Source organism: Ranitomeya variabilis, chromosome 1 (genome assembly GCF_051348905.1).
Source record: "Ranitomeya variabilis isolate aRanVar5 chromosome 1, aRanVar5.hap1, whole genome shotgun sequence".
NCBI lineage: Eukaryota > Metazoa > Chordata > Amphibia > Anura > Dendrobatidae > Ranitomeya > Ranitomeya variabilis.
In genome coordinates this window covers 658,977,889-658,996,889 of record NC_135232.1, presented here as the reverse complement: position 1 = coordinate 658,996,889, position 19,001 = coordinate 658,977,889, and positions in this window count along the sequence as shown.

The window sequence follows — 19,001 nt, the reverse complement described above, 5'->3', positions numbered from 1 at the left end:
TGCCGCCCATGTGGCCGGGACGCAACCAATCACAGCAAGCCGTGACGTAATTTCAGGTCCTTCAGGATTTTAAAATTACGTTCCGGCGTTGTGATTGGTTGCGTCGCAGTCACATGGGCGACGCAACCAATCACAGCAAGCCGTGACGTAATTTCAGGTCCTTCAGGATTTTAAAATTACGTCCCGGCTTTGTGATTGGTTGCGTCGCGGTCAACCAATCACAAGCCGGGAGGCTGGACACGCGCGCATTTTAAAATGCGCGCGTGTCCAGCCTCCCGGCTTGTGATTGGTTGATCGCGACGCAACCAATCACAAGCCGGGACGTCACGGGAGGCTGGACAAGCGCGCATTTTAAAATGCGCGCTTGTCCAGCCTCCCGGCTTGTGATTGGTTGATCGCGACGCAACCAATCACAAGCCGGGACGTCACGGGAGGCTGGACAAGCGCGCATTTTAAAATGCGCGCGTGTCCAGCCTCCCGGCTTGTGATTGGTTGATCGCGACGCAACCAATCACAAGCCGGGACGTCACGGGAGGCTGGACAAGCGCGCATTTTAAAATGCGCGCTTGTCCAGCCTCCCGGCTTGTGATTGGTTGATCGCGACGCAACCAATCACAAGCCGGGACGTCACGGGAGGCTGGACAAGCGCGCATTTTAAAATGCGCGCTTGTCCAGCCTCCCGGCTTGTGATTGGTTGATCGCGACGCAACCAATCACAAGCCGGGACGTCACGGGAGGCTGGACAAGCGCGCATTTTAAAATGCGCGCGTGTCCAGCCTCCCGTGACGTCACGGCTTGTGATTGGTTGCGTCGCCCATGTGACTGCGACGCAACCAATCACAAAGCCGGGACGTAATTTTAAAATCCTTAAGGACCTGAAATTACGTCACGGCTTGCTGTGATTGGTTGCGTCGCCCATGTGACTGCGACGCAACCAATCACAAAGCCGGGACTTCACGTAAGGAAAGAAAAGCGCGAATTTTAAACAAAGAACGCTGCCGCTTCCCTCGGTAAGGTGCAGGCTGCGTCGGAGAGGTGAGTATAGCAATATTTTTTATTTTAATTCTCTCTTTTACACATTTTTACATTAATGTTGTTTCGATACCGATACCCGATACCACAAAAGTATCGGATCTCGGTATCGGAATTCCGATACAGCAAATATCGGCCGATACCTGATACTTGCGGTATCGGAATGCTCAACACTAATGATAATACAAATTAAAAATTGCCATTTTTTTCTGGGTGAAAATCGGACAAAATTTTTATACGCCCATGTGAGTTTTGCCTTAGGCCCGGTGTCACACTATCAGTATTTTGTCAGTATTTTACATCAGTATTTATAAGCCAAAACCAGGAGTGGGTGATAAATGCAAAAGTGGAGCATATGTTACTATTATACTTTTCCTCTGATTGTTCCACTCCTGGTTTTGGCTTACAAATACTGATGAAAAGTCCTGACCAAATCCTGAACGTGGAAACATACCCTTAGGGCTGTCCCACACGTCCAAATAATTCCGGTACCGGAATAAATCGGTACCGGAGTTATCCGTGTCCGTGTGCCTGGGAACTCACGTAGGCCATACGAGCGGCACACGTGTGCCGCCCGTATGGCGAGTGGGTACCACACGGAGCGTGTGGTACCCACGCGTCTGGTACCCTGCATCGTGCTGAATCCGCGATTCATATGTTCCCTGCAGCAGCGTTTGCTGCAGAGAAAATATGAATAATAGTGTTTAAAATAAAGATCTATGTGTCCGCCACCCTCCCACCCCCTGTGCGCCCCCCCCGCTGTTCAGAAAATACTCACCCGCTCCCACGTTGGCTGTCGCTCCTTCCTGGTCTGGCCCCATCTTCTCCTGTATGCGGTCACGTGGGGCCGATCATTTACAGTCATGAATATGTGGCTCCACCTCCCATAGGGGCGGAGCCGACTATTCATGATTGTAAATGAGCGGCCCCACGTGACCGCATACAGTAGGAGGCGCGGGGCAGAGAGGAAGGAGTGACAGCCAACGTGAGAGCGGGTGAGTATTTTCAGGACAGCGGGGGGGCGCACAGGGGGTGGGAGGGCGGCGGACACATAGATCTTTATTTTAAACACTGTTATTCATATTTTCTCTGCAGCAAACGCTGCTACAGGGAACATATGAATCGCGGCTTCAGCACCATGTGGGGGGGACAGCGCTTACTGTAGCGCTGTCTCCTGCACGCACACGGACCCCAGACGGAGAACGTCCGTGTTTTACACGGACCCATTGACTCTATTGGGTCCGTGTAATACGTGTGCTCCCACGAACACTGACATGTCTCCGTGTTTGGCACACGGAGACACGGTCCGCAAAAAATCAATGACATCTGCACAGATGCATTGATTTTAATGGGTCTACGTGTGTCAGTGGCTCCGGTACGTGAGGAAACTGTCACCTCACGTACCGGAGCCACTGATGTGTGAAACCGGCCTCAGGGTGCGTGTCCACGTTCAGGATGGCCGGCGGTATCGCCGGAGCGGTGAAGCCGCTCGGCGCTAAGCCCCGCCCCCTTCTGGGACGCGATGATGCCGGATGTGTTAACTGTACACATCCGGGATCATCGCCCCCCTCCCATAGGGCCCTGTGTTATGCCTTGCGGGGACGCTGCGTCCCCGCAAGGTGTACGGACATGCTGCGATCTGAAAAGACGCGCAGCATGTCCGGAGTCGCAGGCCCGCCGCGTGCGGGTTTCCACGCATAGTGGACACGGGATTTCAAAAAGTCCCCTCCACTATGCTGGAACATCTGGACGCTGCGAGTTTGACGCTGCAGCTCTGCGCAGCGTCAAACAAGCAGCGTTTACTGACCGTGGACATGCAGCCTTAGAGTTTGTGCATGCAGTTTTTTTTAGGCGGTCAGAAATTACAAGTTTTTGAATGGAATGGCTCCTTATTTTTGGGAACTTTTGGTTTCTAAAGTGGGTTTGTAGATTTTTTTTTTCTTGAATCATTGTTTGCAGCCTTCTGAATTGACAATACCTAGTTTGGAGCGTCTTCCATCAGGAGCTGCTTCAATGTCGTGACATGCACTTTTTTTTCTACCTACCTTTGTAGATTCTTATATGCTCTAAAACGGAGTGATACCTGAAGCAGAAGAGAAATACTCAAAAAAAAGCTAAATTGTTTAAAAAAAAAAAAAAAAGCAATGAATAGGAAGAGTCAAGTGTATTTTGAGCAATTTTTTTATTTTATTTTTTTTTTTGGAGTAGACCTGCTCCAAAATTTTGTGTGCACCAGCCCTTAGGCTATGTGCACATGTTGCGGATTGATGTGTGGATTTTTCCACACCGTTTTTGCAAAATCCGCAGGTAAACCGCACTGCGGATTACCCGCAGATTTACCACGGTTTTTCTGTGGATTTCACCTGCAGTTTTACACCTGTGGATTCCTATTGAGGAGCAGGTGTAAAACCCTGCAGAATCCGCACAAAGAATTGACATGCTGCGGTAAATACAGCGCAGCATTTCCGCACATTTTTTTTCCACAGCAAGGGCACAGCGGATTTTGTTTTCCATAGGTTTACATGGTACTGCACAACACATGGAAAACTGCTGCAGATCCGCAGCGTCAAATCCGCTGCGGATCTGCAGCAAAATCCATAACGTGTGCACATAGCCTCACACACGGCAGTTTTGTATGGAGCAATAGGCAATGGCTGTTTGATAATTCAGTATGCCTCTCACTTCATACAAATGTGTAAGAGGTTTTGTGGCGTGCTCCATGGGCCTCTTCTGGGGGATACAAACTGCAGACCCCCTTTGATGCCTGATTTACTGTAGTGTGTGGTAAGGAAACATGTTTGTGCTCGCACTTGGGGAGTGAAGTCGGGAAAATCCCTCATCTTTACTTCGTTCTATAGAGCACATAAAGCAGTCCAGAGTACAGTCACACTTCTATGTACACAGCGGGGGAGACATACAGGTCCTTCTCAAAAAATTAGCATATAGTGTTAAATTTCATTATTTACCATAATGTAATGATTACAATTAAACTTTCATATATTATAGATTCATTATCCACCAACTGAAATTTGTCAGGTCTTTTATTGTTTTAATACTGATGATTTTGGCCTACAACTCCTGATAACCCAAAAAACCTGTCTCAATAAATTAGCATATCAAGAAAAGGTTCTCTAAACGACCTATTACCCTAATCTTCTGAATCAACTAATTAACTCTAAACACATGCAAAAGATACCTGAGGCTTTTAAAAACTCCCTGCCTGGTTCATTACTCAAAACCCCCATCATGGGTAAGACTAGCGACCTGACAGATGTCAAGAAGGCCATCATTGACACCCTCAAGCAAGAGGGTAAGACCCAGAAAGAAATTTCTCAACAAATAGGCTGTTCCCAGAGTGCTGTATCAAGGCACCTCAATGGTAAGTCTGTTGGAAGGAAACAATGTGGCAGAAAACGCTGTACAACGAGAAGAGGTGACCGGACCCTGAGGAAGATTGTGGAGAAGGACCGATTCCAGACCTTGGGGAACCTGAGGAAGCAGTGGACTGAGTCTGGTGTGGAAACATCCAGAGCCACCGTGCACAGGCGTGTGCAGGAAATGGGCTACAGGTGCCGCATTCCCCAGGTAAAGCCACTTTTGAACCATAAACAGCGGCAGAAGCGCCTGACCTGGGCTACAGAGAAGCAGCACTGGACTGTTGCTAAGTGGTCCCAAGTACTTTTTTCTGATGAAAGCAAATTTTGCATGTCATTCGGAAATCAAGGTGCCAGAGTCTGGAGGAAGACTGGGGAGAAGGAAATGCCAAAATGCCTGAAGTCCAGTGTCAAGTACCCACAGTCAGTGGTGTGGGGTGCCATGTCAGCTGCTGGTGTTGGTCCACTGTGTTTCATCAAGGGCAGGGTCAATGCAGCTAGCTATCAGGAGATTTTGGAGCACTTCATGCTTCCTGGCACCTGCTCACAGTGCCAAAACCACTGGTAAATGGTTTACTGACCATGGTTTTACTGTGCTCAATTGGCCTGCCAACTCTCCTGACCTGAACCCCATAGAGAATCTGTGGGATATTGTGAAGAGAAAGTTGAGAGACGCAAGACCCAACACTCTGGATGAGCTTAAGGCCGCTATTGAAGCATCCTGGGCCTCCATAACATCTCAGCAGTGTCACAGGCTGATTGCCTCCATGCCACGCCGCATTGAAGCAGTAATTTCTGCCAAAGGATTCCCGACCAAGTATTGAGTGCATAACTGAACATTATTATTTGATGGTTTTTTTGTTTGTTATTAAAAAACACTTTTATTTGATTGGACGGGTGAAATATGCTAATTTATTGAGACAGGTTTTTTGGGTTATCAGGAGTTGTATGCCAAAATCATCAGTATTAAAACAATAAAAGACCTGACAAATTTCAGTTGGTGGATAATGAATCTATAATATATGAAAGTTTAATTGTAATCATTACATTATGGTAAATAATGAAATTTAACACTATATGCTAATTTTTTGAGAAGGACCTGTATATAACTACACCAGCCACTGGGCAGATGATGAGAAAATGTATCACCGTGGTGCAGATTGTGTGACAAACCTGGGGCATCTCTTTAGATTTGTTAGACTCTTCTTTTCCTTACTTTAAACCAACATCTGGGCAAATCTAAAGCTACTTTCACACTAAGTTTGTGCCCCTTTTGGGATTCCATTTAAAGCCCAGAATCATGCAAAATCCTAGTGGAGCCATTGATTATAACGAGGCAAACGCATTCAAAGTCTATAACTTTGGACTTTTTTTTGGACTGTGTCCTTGTTTTATGCCAGACAAAATAATGCAGCCGAATACATGATGGTGTCCAACATGAAAGATGGACACGACCACAAAAATGTGAAATAGACTCCAAAGCTGTAGACTTCGGAATCAGTTTGTCTTAGGGCTTGTTCACACTGACGGATTACACAGCCGGCCCAATGTTATACTATGGGGCAGTGCAGATCTCAGATTTTTTTTCTCATTCCCATTCGGCATGGGAAAACAATCGCAGGAGTGCATCTGATGATCCGATCACGCTCCGCCATACAAACCTAAGGGTGCGTGAGAAATAAACTGCACTGGGATGATATCCGAGTGCAGTCCCTGATTTCCAGGAACTCAAAGAACAAAGACAAAGGAGAAATTAAGTTCTCCGTCTTCTCCACACCTGTGCTGCGATTCTCATGCGAGATAATTGGATCACACCAAGATGACACACGGATCATTCTCAGTGTGATCTGAGTTTCATTAGCATAATCGGCCCGGATTCTCTAGGATGAGAGATTTCATGACCGTGTGACCCTGGCCTTGATCCCATCATAAGGCTGGGGTCACACTTGCGAATGTAATGTGAGAAATTCGTGCGAGCAGCCATGCCCAGCTCGTGGCATACACCTTTTCCCCAAAGCATGTCCGTTGTAATTGGTTCTCTCTCCCCGACAGACATGTTGCCCAATCTATGAGCACAAGTATTGGGCACTGGCTGTATGAGGTCAGCCCGGTATGTCCGACGCTGTAACGCTCTGGCATTGTAGAGGACACCCATGCTTTAAAAGTCATTGGGGACCGAGCCACAAGTAAGACTAGTCATACAGGAGGGTTCCCGAGGTCTGTCCCTACGTGCATGTATAGACAGAGACTGGTCACTCCAGGGCAGCGGGCTGGAATAAGCCCGCCTGTCTGACTAGTCTCCAGCACTGATCGGGTATTAAAGTCGGACTCTGGTGTTTCAGAGAAAAACAAAACTTATCTGGCCTAGTTCATACAGGCAGTGCCTGATACATGCTGCCCATGGATTGGATGAATCACTGATGGCAAAATCTGACCAAACACTGATGAAAATTGGATTAAAACCACGGATGACACTCAGTCCATTTTTCTGCATACGCGAAAAATCACAGATGAAGGAATGAGGCCTTAGTCCTCGGACATCCTTATTATTATAAATATATTATTATTATTATTATTATTATGATATCCTTCTTTTATCTAGGAGAGAAAAAAACACACATTTTTTCCCCATCAGTGTGCTGGATCCAGTTTTCATTTATTTTAGGGCCGTGTCTGTTATTTCTATCATTGTGACATCCTTTTTTTACTTAAAATAAAACAAAAGCCCAGACACCCAAATTTGCCCATAGAATATAATGGCTGCATGTTCTATCCATGAAAAACATGTGTATGAAATATGGATGTCTGAGTGAGGCCTTACATTTATTAAGTTTTTATTTTATTTTAGGGTACTTTTATTTACCACTATTAACGTCCTTCTTGCTCTACTAGACCAGAATTTCCCCAGGATTACCCGAAAAACAGGCCCAGTGCCTCGGCTTTCTGTGCGCCTATTGTATGTGTAGGTCTGGGAATTTCCCTTCCATTTTCTTATCCATTCTGTTTTCATGTACAAGTAAGGATAATATAGGCGCAGCATTGGGTGTTGCCTCCCTGTGTCACCGCACATTCCCAGGCTTTCTGCATGAATCACAGAACGGGTCAGGCTCATAATCAGACACTCAGAGAAGAAATAGGTATTTTAATGCGGCCACGTGAGAGGGCACCATATGGGGATTTCTCTTCCATGTGCTTCAGCTGTATTTGTGGTGTAACATTTATGTGTCACAGGTATACAAAATAGTGGCACGGGATCCTAGGTGAGAGCAGCGGAATGGAGCATAGAGATTTATGGGTGGAAGTGTAGGGGTGCTCCCACCCTACAGGACATTTCATAGAAAATAATACAAAAAAAAAGAGATTAAAATACAAGTAGCCTTAAGATGCTAATTGGTGCAAAAATACTGCACTAATCTGCAACATTAAAAATGCACCAAACACTTATTTTTGGGAATTTCAGGCTTAAAGGGAACCTGTCAGCAGAATTGTGCACAGTAACCTACAGACAGTGTCAGGTTGGCACCATTATACTCATTAACATGATACTTTGGGTGATGAAATCCGTCTTGTGGTTGTTGTTTAATTTGATTTTCAGTTTTGTGTTAATGATATGTCCATGTTCAGGGGCGGCCTGTGAGGGGGTCTTCATGTGACGCCCTGATCAGGTATTCATCTGTATGGCTTCTGACAGGTCACTGATCCCTCACTGACCTGTCCCCTATTTTACATAATGAATATTATACCTATCTTGGGGGAAAAAAAAAACCCTTCTGCTGACAGGCGTCAGCGTGGCACCTGCGCTGCAGCCTGATTGCATATGTAATGACTTATATACACATTTGTTTGCTGTACTCCTGAAGTTCCCCAAAAAAACAATCCGTTTGAAAATGGCGCCGGCTGCACCTGCGCAGTAGCAGCTATTGGATCACCGCGGTCGGCACCATTTTCAAACGGATTTTTTATTTATTTTATATATGAGCCAAGATATATGCAAGATAATTTGATCTTACAAAAATAGAGGTTCTTAGTGCATAAATTGGCCAATTCATGTGTGCCCATCAACCACGGCACGGTTACCTCCCTCAGATGGGTCATACATACGTCTCTTGAGCTACAAGCCTACAGTTAGGCTATGTGCACACTTTGCGGATTTTGCTGCGGATCCGCAGCGGATTTGACCGCTGCGGATCCGCAGCGGATTACATTCCACAGCATGTCACTTCTTTTCTGTGGATTTTCACCTGCTCCAATAGGAAACTGCAGATGAAAATCCGCAGAAGAAACCGCAGTAAAAACCGCGATAAATCCGCACTAAAAACCGCAACGGGTTTTCACTGCGGATTTTGGAATTTTGCTATGGAAAATTCCGCAGTGGAATCCGCAAAGTGTGCACATAGCCTTAAGGGCTCCTTTTCACTTGCGAGATAAACGTCCGTGTCTCGCATGTGAAAACCAAGCTGTGGCGCCGGCGCTTGGGAGCGGAGCGTGCAGCTCCATGTATTGCTTATGCAGCCGCACTCTCTGCTCCGGAGTGCCGGTGCCAGAGCTTGGTTTTCAAATGCGAGACACGGACGTTTATCTCGCAAGTGAAAAGGAGCCCTAAATGGACAAAACATGTCTCTCCTGGGCCATGAGCCTACAATTCAAGTGGGTAAGTATAACTGATGAACATCACTTGCTGGTCAATGGGAGGAGTTCAGAGTCAGGGAGGAGTTCAGAGTCAGGCAGGAGTCAGTCACACCTCCAATAGTAAAATATAAGGAAAAAACCTGACCAGCATTCTAAGGGTATGTGTCCACGTTCAGGAAACGCTGCGTGTTTGACGCTGCGCAGAGCCGCAGCGTCAAACACGCAGCGTCCAGATGTTACAGCATAGTGGAGGGGATTTTATGAAATCCTGTCTCCACTATGCGTGGTAACACGCACCCGGCGGCCCTGCGATTTCAGACATGCGGCGCGTCTTTTTAGATCGCAGCATGTCCGTTTACCTTGCGGCGACGCTGCGCCGTCGCAAGGTAATACACAGGGCCCTATGTGTGGGGTGCGATGATGCCGGATGTGTGCAATGAACACATCCGGCATCATCATGTCACATCGTGCCGCTCCGTCCAAACCGCCGGCCATCCTGAAGGTGGACACGTACCCCTAGGTGTTGGCTCCTGCTTTGATTTTACACTACACGGCTGCTGAATTGCTGGCTTTTCTTCTACCTATCTATGTAATACATATATATATTTGTGTCACGGACATCTATATATCTATGTATTTTATGTGCATTTACTGTATGTAATCCATCTCTTCTATCCTGTCGGCTCTTGCAGTGATTTTACAGTACATGGCAGATGAATTGCCGACTTTTCTTCTATGTATCTATGCAATATATATACATATATACTGTATGTGTGTGTGTCACTGACATCTATATATATCTATGTATTCTGTGTGTGTTATCTATTCTATCCTGTCAGTGTGATTTTACTGTATATGGCACATGAATTGCCGACTTTTCAAAGGACATCGGTGTGTAAAAATCAGACAGAGCTTGCATGGTCCGAGTGCTGTGCGATTTTTTTTCTTGCACCCATAGGCTTTCATTGGCGAGTCTCGGTGACAATCGCAACATGCTGCGATTTTACATGCACGCTGAATACGGCTGAAAAAATAAACGCTGATGTGAGTTGCTCTATAGATTAACATTGGGCCGAGTGCTATGCGATGTTTTCTCTCATAGTACTCGCCCGTATTCTACGGAAGGGCGACTCCGGCCTTATAGTGGATGTAGGAGAACCTCCGCAGAGAAAAGCTGTTACTGAAAATAATCTGAATACAAAGACCGACATTGATATTACCGCCATATGGGGACCATATAGTGGTAGATACCGGTCCTGCAGAAAACATTAGAGATTACAGTAATGCCCCGTGTGCCCCTTTTGACAATCATAGAACTCTGAGTGACCCTACAATACAGGGTGGGCCATGTATATGGATACACCTAAATAAAATGGGAATGGTTGGTGATATCAACTTCCCGTTTGTAGCATATTAGTATATGGGAGGGAAAAACTTTTCAAGATGGGTGGTGACCATGGCGGCCATTTTGAAGTCATCCATTTTGGATCCAACTTTATTTTTTCCAATGGGAAGAGGGTCATATGACACATCAAACTTACTGAGAATTTCACAAGAAAAACAATGGTGTGCTTGGTTGTAACGTAACTTCATTCTTTCATGAGTTATTTACAAGTTTCTCTTTGTTTACAGCCATTGACATGACGCAGAGGTTTACATGTGAGGAGTGGATAGAAATTGTGTTGATGTCTGGTGAACGCAGTACCCGGGTCATTGTAGCAGATTTCAATGCAAGACACCCTATGCAAGAAAACTGTCACCATTCCCATGTTATTTAGGTGTTTTTGGCCCACCCAAAAAAGTTTTCCTCATCACTGAACATAATGTTCTGCGTAAACTGATGGTCCTCTTCAAATTTTTGTTTTGCTAATTCTGCAAATTCAGCGCGCCGCTCTGGGTCATCCTCTTTGAGATGCTGCAGCAGCTGGATTTTGTAAGGGTGCCATTTGTGAGTAGCTAATATCCACCAAAGGGATGTTCGAATGATTCCAGTAGAAGCTACTCTGTATGAGGGCTCCTTTAGAAGAACTCATTCTGTATGAGGGCCCCCATTGTATGATGCACACGCCAATACTGTTAGGGTATGTGCACACGTTCCGGATTTCTCATGTTTTTTAGGTGGTTTTCCGCGGCAAAAATGCATAAAAAACGCACACATTAAGCATCCCATCATTTTGAATGCATTCTGCAATTTTTGTGCACATGCTGCGTATTTTTCCACGATAAACACGCATTGTGAAAAAATACGCAGTATGTTCATTAATTTTGTGGATTTTTTGCAGATTTCCCGCTATTTAATGCATTGGGAAGCTCCGGAAAAAAGTTTGAAAAATCCACACAAAAAAACGCGAGAAAACCGCAAGTAAAACGCGAGAAAAAAGCGTGCGGATTTCTTGCAGAAAATGTCCGATTTTGTTCAGGAAATTTCGGCAAGAAATCCGGAACGTGTGCACATAGCCTTAAAGGTGGACCGCTCTGAGCCAGGCCAATGTGACCACCTCCATGAAGCTATACTACTGCACTAATTTATAGGAGAATCTTTGTAAATTATTTTTTAAATAAGAAAAATCATTGATAAACCACTGATGGTAAAACCTGACACACTGAATAAATACTGATGAAACTCAAAACTTTCTTTGCACAGCATAAAAAACATCACTTATGTCTGACATCAGCTGTCAGGGAGAAGGAAAAGTGCTCACCAACATGGTCCCCCACTGAAATAACGACTGTTCTCAAGATCAGTCACTAGTGGACCACAATGCTTGGCATACCATTAGCACCACATTTTATATGTCCTTGTGTGACCAGCGCCATTTCTAACCTGGTCAAAAAATACACGTGAAAGGAGATGAAGCCCTCAAGATGCTCATAGCAGCTGCAGGAAATGTATTATCAATTGGCCAATTTATGCACTAAGTATTCTCGATTCTTCCTATTTTCTAGAGCAGTATTGCAATTCATATTTCATGTTTTCATGCTATAGTGTTACTTTATTTGTTAGTGTAAGCACTTTAGTCCCAAACGCAGTTCCAATAAGTCCCAGGAAACGCTCTCTGAACGGTTTCTATTGATAACATTAAAAATAGCAAAACTCTTCATCGCAATCTTTGCACAAAGGTTTTCATTTGAGGCCAGTGGGACTCAATCAAAAAATTGCAAAACACATACAGCACAATGTAATAAGCAAGTGCTTGCTAACGCACAAATGACATTCATGGAACAGCAGGACAGTAGTTGGGTTTTCAGGGTGAAAAGTCTGACAGCTGCCTAATAGTGATGAGCGAGTGTACTCATTGCTGGATTTTCCCGAGCACGCTCGGGTGGTCTCCGAGTATTTGTTAGCGCTCGGAGATTTAGTTTTCCTTGCCACAGCTGCATGATTTACGGCTGCTAGCCAGCCTGAGTACATGTGAGGATTGCCTGTTTGTTAGGGAACCCCCACATGTATTCAGGCTGTCCAGCAGCCCTAAATCATGCCGCTAAGGTGACGAAAACTAAATCTCCGAGCACTAACAAATACTCGATCACCCGAGCAACGAGTATACTCGCTCATCACTACTGCCTAATAATGCCTGGAATTCCCCATTTCTAAGGGCATGTCCCTCAGCCGGATTCCTCACCACCCATGGTGCTCTAGTGTCACATTGCAGCTCAGCACAACATGGCGGCTCCCATCTTAGTTCTCATGCGCTAGGCCATACTGCAGAGCCATGTTGTACAGATCTGTAAGGGAATATTCACAGCGCAAGTCTGTTGAAATTAAACACTGCAATAACAACGATTAGGCCTCATTCAAACCACCTGTAAAATCTCGGCCTGATCGTTTTTGGGGAAGTTTTTGTTGGGGTGCATTTTCGTTGCATCAAAAACATCTTACAGTCCCATCAATGTGGATGTGATTTATAGAAATCTCCTGACCACTGGCCTTTTTTACTCAGTGTAAACGGACCTTCACATCCACAACATATCAACTTCTCTTGTGGGTAATGTAAGGAGAACCGGGCCGTGGGTACCTGTCCTATGCCGGGTCCGGAACTGTCGGGGCTGTCTCCTGTTGTCCGGGGGAAGTAGTAAGAGACCGGACAGACCTTTGCACTCGGAAACAGGGGGTGTGGCTAAGCAGATACAGCCACAGCGTGCGCGGAAGCAGTCTGTCTTGGCAGGAACAGGCAGCGCGCAGCACAGGGAGAGAAGTGCTCCGTCCCTTGAGCACCAAGACTGCGCTGGGCCGCATCCGTGTATTCCCGCCGTGACCAGCGGGGGTTGCAGAGAGAAGTGCTGGTAGAGAGCGAGGTGCCGTGCGTTTCGTGACCGTGAGTACAGCCACAAAGCGTACTGGACAGACGCTTGCCACCCACCTTACCAGCATATACCTTCGTGCCCACGGGGGATCCTGATAGTGATACGGCCTTGTTTGCTCCGGCCGCATTCATGGACTAGAGGTTCAGCGGAAGGTCCTGGAGACCGACCGCTGTTACCAACCGAATCTCCTTTGACAAACTCCGCGCCAGCCATTGCCAGCACTATCAACCCCCAAGTGTTACCTGCCTTCTGAAGAACTCCTGACACGATAAATGCACAACAGAACTCCTGTTACTTTGTTTAATAACCCTGCATATCCTTCGCAATTGGACTGCTATTCCTTTGTTTAACACTTCATCTCCCTGCGAGGAGTTAACCCCCTGTTAAATTAAAAACTGTTAAATTTGTTTAACCCTTGCTCTGCCTTCTGTCTGTCCCTGCATCCCGCAACCTGCTTTGACGAAAGCAGTCCAGGATTGGCACCTACGTGCTGTGCAATAATTCTGGCGTAGACTGATGATGAACAGGCCCCCATGAGTTTTTGATGCAGCTTTCACCATGCACAAAGCTATAACATGCACCAGTTGGACACATTTGGAACTTCAAAACGCGTTGACAACCGCATTCCTGGATAATGGGGGGAAGGGGAAGAGGGGGAAGGGGGGAGAGGGGAAGGGGGGAGGGGAAGAGGGGAAGAGGGGAAAAGGGGGAAGGGGGGAGGGGAAGAGGGGGAAGGGGGGAGGGGAAGAGGGGGAAGAGGGGGAGGGGAAGAGGGGGAGGAGGGGGAGGGGAAGAGGGGGAGGAGGGGAAGGGGAAGAGGGGGAGGGGAAGAGGGGGAGGATGGGAAGGGGGAGGAGGGGAAGAGGGGGAGGAGTGGGGGAGGGGGTGAATATACAGGTGCTGTCATGGGCTCAGGAAAAACCGGCTACCGGTAAGTAACTTTGGTGTTTTCCCTTCCCCCATGACAGCACACCTGAGAGATTTTTGGAGAAAGAAACACCTTAGGGAGGGACCACCGCTTGCAGCACCCTTCTACCAAGGGTAAGGTCAGTCGAGGATAGATTCAATCGGTAGTGTTTAAAGAAGGTAGACAGTGAGGACCAGGTAGCGGCCTTACAAATCTGATCAATCGATACCTCTGCTTTTTCTGCCCAGGAAGTAGACACAGCTCTGGTGGAGTGACCCTTGATGCCTTCAAGGATCGGGGCGCCACATGCAGCATAGGATAAGGTAATAGCCTCCCTAATCCATCTAGCAATAGTACTTTTGGATACCACATATCCCTTCCTGCTACCCTGGAAAGCTACAAATAGGGACTGATCCTTCCTCCACTGGCTGGTCAAGGATATGTACTGTAACATGGACCTTGTTACATCCAGCGTATGAAACTTTTCATACTGTTTTTGTACTCCAATGATAATCCGTTTTTGTTGGACATTTTCTGGTATGGTAGATACATCGACGATTTAATCCTTATTTGGAGTGGTGATGTATCTGCCATGCCAGAATTTCTAAATTATCTCAATTCCAATGAATTTAATCTTCGCTTCACCTATAAGGCTGATTCTCATGTGATTTCGTTTCTGGACTTGAATTTAAGTGGTATTGTGGGTAATGCTATTGTTACCTCTACATATTGTAAACCATTGTCAGGCAATAGCAACTTACATGCCTCTAGTAGTCATCCGAGACATACTATTAAATCCATACCGGTTGGTGAATTAACCAGGATTACCAGAAATTGTAACAACGCTAATACTCTTAAACAAGAAATCGATTCATGTTGTGATAGACTTGAAAAGAGAGGTTACTCTAACTGGTCTCTTGATAGAGCAAGGTTGCATTGTAAAGAGTAAAAAGCAAAGCGATATGTTTCTATCCAGGGACGCAATAAATGGTAATGAAAATATTTTGTTCCATCAAATATAGTCCCCAATTTAGTAGTATCAAGTCTCTTATATTAAAAAACATCCCAATTCTATATGAAGATGAGACTTTATCTACTATATTGGCGTCAGACTGTCAAGTGGTCGCAAAAAAAGCCACCACTTTATCTGACATTCTTTCTCCAAGCTTCTTTAATCCTGGCAATACTTCTCGTACCTGGTTGCATCATACTGGCTTCTATCATTGTGGAGCTGCCAAATGCCGAACATGTGCGCATTCTGTTATCGCATTCCTTTTATGACGGTAGCAATAGACAAGAATTTAAAATACAGCAGTTTATTAACTGCAATAGTAAAAATGTAGTATATATGATTACATGTATCAAATGCAATCTCAGTTACATAGGATGCACTACTCGTATGCTTAAAACTCGTATTTCAGAACACATCACTGATATTCTTCTTTCTACTAATAGCATTCACTCCATGTCATACGCCTCCAAGCATTTTGTTACTTGTCATCAGGGGAAAACGGACTTTCTTCGGATCATTGGCATTGAAAGACTTGCGATGTCAGCCAGAGGAGGAGACTTCAAAAGACGTTTAATGACACGTGAAGCTTATTGGATATTCTGTCTGAACACTTGCCATCCTGCGGGTTTAAATGCTCGCAAAGAAATTATGTTTCACTATTAGTTTGTTTTTTTTGTTTTTTCTCTTGGGGTTTTTTTTTTTTTTTTCTTTCAGCATTTTGTTATTTGTCATTAGTGGAACATGGACTGTCTTTGGATTACCAGCATTGAGAGATTTGTGATATTGGCTATAGGAGGAGACTTCAAAAAAATTATTTATAATGCATGAAGTTTATCGAATTTTCTGTCTTAATACCTGCTATCCTGCGGGCTTAAATTCTCGCAAAGAAATTACATTTTACTATTAGGTCATCACTTTGGTATATTTTTATTTGTCTCTTGTGTATTTGTATATTATGTTTTTTTTATTTTTTTGTGTGGACTTATATATATGTGTGAAATGTGAGTCCCAATCATTCTGATTGGTTACGGCTGGTATTTAATCCTGCTGTGATGCATATGGAGCAGCTTTGAAAAAGAACACACTGTTCGAAACGCGTAGCCTGCTGCTACTCACTCTTGTTCACCACGTTTTTTGGACTTTGCATTTTACTCTCAATAAATTGGATTATTTTTGGAAGCTGGATTTTTTTCTTGTTTTGCGAAACTTTTCTTCCCCTGGGTTCCTAGGATTATCACAAAAAGAGGGTAATACAATTTCCTGACTCCTATAGAATTTAAGCACTACCTTAGGTAGATACGCCAGATCTGGTCTCAGAACCACCCTGTCCTCAAATATTTGTGTGTAAGGAGGGAAAATAGATAAGGCTTGTAAGTCACTCACCCTACGGGCTGATGTCAAAGCAACCAGAAGCACTGTTTTAAGAGTGAGGAGTTTTACTGATGATTCTTGTAAAGGCTCAAATGGACTCCCGTTAGAGCTTCTAAAGGTTGTCCCAAAAAATCTAGAAACCTCTTTCATGTTCACCATAAATCCTTGACGTGATCGGTTTTTATACTTTTCAACAAGGTGGAGACTAGCCCTGGTGAAAACCCCTGCCGACTCAGTATTGCCCTCTCAAATTCCAGGCTGCAAGATGGAAGCCCTTCACCTGAGAGTGGCATATTGGTCCCTGGGTAAGCAGGTCCGGAATCTCTGGTAGAATTCATGGATCGGTTACTGACATTTGTCTTAGGAGGGAAAAGCAAGGTCTTTTCGGCCAAAATGTAGCCATCAGAATTACCCTCGCCAGCTCCATTCTGATCTTTCTTACTACTACTGAAATCATTCTATCGGTGGAAATACATAAGTGAGACTGAATTTCCATGGAATTTGAAGGGCATCTACCGCAAATGGTTTCTCTCTCGGGTCTAACGAGCAGAAACTCTCCACTTTTCTGTTGTTAAGAGTCGCATTTTGCGACTTAGGTAGTCCGCCTTCGTATTTTCGACCCCCTTTATGTGAAGAGTAGAGAGGGATAGTAGGTGATGCTCTGCTAGCTGTAGGAGGAGAGACGCTGACTTCATAAGCGAAAGGGATCTCGTTCTCCCTTGGTGGTTGATATACGCTACCACTGCATAATTGTCCGACATGATTCTGGTATGGTGACCCTGAAGGATAGGGAGGAAATGTTTCACAGCTCTCTCTACAGCCCATAATTCTATTACATTGGACATCTGATGTGATTCCAGTCGGGACCAGGATCCCTGTATCGAGAGGGTTCCTAAATGACCACCCCATCCTGTACCGCTTGCGTCTGTGGTGATGACATGATCTATCGGAGTTATCCACTGGACCCCCGACGCCAAATGATTTCTTACTGCCCACCATTTTAGGGAATCCCTTACACTCACTGAAAGGTGTAGTTTCCCCTCAACGCCTTTTTAACAACTTTTGTGTTGACAGGACCTCCAACTGTAATTGTCTTAGGTGAAATTGCGCCCATTTCACAGCGGGTATACAGGATGTCAGTGAACCTAACCGGGACATCGCCTTCCTTAGTGTCATTACAGGGTGTTGTATTGCTAACTCCACGAGACTTTGTATTTTGACCAGTTTGTTTTCTGGTAGGAGACAAAGCTGACGCCCGGAGTCCAGAACCAAGCCCAGAAAGGACTGAACCACCTCTGGCGTCAACCTTGATTTGGTGAAATTTATTTTCCAACCTAACACCTCTAGTGTTGCTGTCACCTCTTCTATTTGTGCTAGACAGTGTACTGCCGAATTCCCTATTATAAGGAAGTCGTCTACGTATGGGACTATAACTGTCCCGAGAACGGAGGAAGGACATGACTTCTGACATTAACTTGGTGAATATTCTTGGCGCTATAGACAGGCCGAATGGGAGGGCAGCGTACTGGTAGTGCCTGAGTCGTCCTTGGACATAAACTGCTACTCTTAGAAATTTTTGGTAGTCCCGATGGATTGGCACGTGGTAGTCAGCGTCCTTTAAATCTATAGCCGCCATGAAGCAGTTTGGGAAGAAAAGTTTTATCGCTGTATTTACCGACTCCATTTTGAAGGAGCAATTTACTACTTACTGAGTTTTCTTAAGTTGACAATAGTCCTTAGTGATCCTTCCGGTTTTCGTATTAAAAAAATAAGAGGGGAATAAAAACCTTTTCCTTCCTCTTCCCCAGGGACTTCTACCAGAACCCGTTTTAACACTAGTTCCAATAACTCCACTTCCAAGGCTAGCTGTTCCTCCGGGGATTTTCTTTGGGATGTCAAAATAAAAGTCTGTCGCGGTGGATAAATAAAGTCTATTTTTAGGCCATCTTTGATGACATTCAGTGCCCAACGGCTGGGGGAGATATTTACCCAGGCGGGGAAAAAGAATAAGAGTCTTCCCCCTACCTCTGACCTGGCATCATTGGGAGGGCTTTTTTGCTGATGTAGAGGGACCCTTAAACATGTATCCAGATCCTTTTCTGTCTCTGAAGTCCTACCGTATATACTCGAGTATAAGCCGAGATTTTCAGCCCACTTTTTTGGGCTGAAAGTGACCCTCTCGGCTTATACTCGAGTCATTGTCGGTGTGGGGTCGGCGGGTGAGGGGGAGCGGCGGCTGTGATATACTTACCTGCTCCTGGCGCTGTCCCTGCATGTCCCATAGTCTCCGGGGCAGCGCTTCCTATGTTCAGCGGTCACGTGGTACCACTCATTAAAGTAATGAATATGCACGCATATTCATTACTCTAAT